Raw genomic sequence first — 992 nt, forward strand, 5'->3', positions numbered from 1 at the left:
CCTCCCCCCTCGCCCCCGCCCCCCGTCCGCTCCTTGAAGACTTAATTGCCCTCTAGCCTGGAGACCCTCCCTGTGGCGAGTCTCAGCTCCGGAGTTAAATATCAGCTAGAAACTCGTGCGCGCCTTTCGGTCTGAGTAGTTAGTTCCGTGTGTGCGCTTACACTCGCAAGGAGCGCACGCACTCGCCCCCAGGAGATTCTGGATGTTTCGGAGCTTCCTGGGGTCTGAACTAGTCTCAGCCGCGCGTTGCCCAACGCTGAGAGGCGGCCTGGAAGTAGTTTCCAAACTCGGAGAAAGTTGCTGGAGTTGCGGTTCCTTGCAGCAAACTTGGCCGCCCCAGAGCGGAGCAGCTGAGCGCTGGGCGGACCAGACTCCTTATTGGTGCGTCTTGCATCGGGATGTGGGCTTATTTGCATCGGGATGTGGGCTGAGGATCCCTGGCCCTAGACACTGAGAGTTCCTCTGTGTGTGTTGTGGGGGGCGGTGCGTAATCTAGAGTCCCCGCGTTCTCTCTGAGCCTTTATTCACGCGCCAGGAACCCTGAGGCCGAACTGGATTGACAGGGAGCAGGTCCCGTCCGGGGAACGGAAGGGTGGGCCGAGCGCTTTGTGGGCGGGGGAGAGGGCGGAGCCTACTACGGACGCTCCGAATTGGGGTGGAAGCTGAGAGTGGGGGTGCAGCGCAGTCCGACTCTGCACCCTGCTGGCGGGGTGGCCGGGAGAAGCGGAGACTGGGAGAGAGCCTGGAGCGGATGCCCGGGCGTGATTTCGGTTTCTCTGGGTTTTGTGGTTTGTTTGGTTTTTTTTCCTCCACTTGGGGGTCCCAGGGAGTCGAAAGTCGGAGCCTGCGGCACACGTTTCCCTAGGGAGCGAGGGAGGGCGGGGCAGCCACCCTCCTGCGCCGCCAAATACGCAGTTAACAGGCGTTCCGCGTTGCTTCCGCGACTGGCTGTTAGCCGACCCTCGCACTTGCCCTCCATTAAGTCTTACAGG

General features: G+C 61.4%; 1 protein-coding gene across 1 annotated transcript in view; it reads left to right on the top strand.

The window, feature by feature from the left end:
- ADAMTS9 (ADAM metallopeptidase with thrombospondin type 1 motif 9) overlaps positions 1-992 on the top strand; it is a 216,135-nt gene that overhangs the window by 47,880 nt on the left and 167,263 nt on the right. The window lies entirely within an intron of this gene.

The sequence above is a fragment of the Carlito syrichta genome, unplaced genomic scaffold (genome assembly GCF_000164805.1).
Source record: "Carlito syrichta isolate Samal-C Ts95f unplaced genomic scaffold, Tarsius_syrichta-2.0.1 Scaffold303370, whole genome shotgun sequence".
In the NCBI taxonomy this organism is placed as follows: Eukaryota; Metazoa; Chordata; class Mammalia; order Primates; family Tarsiidae; genus Carlito; species Carlito syrichta.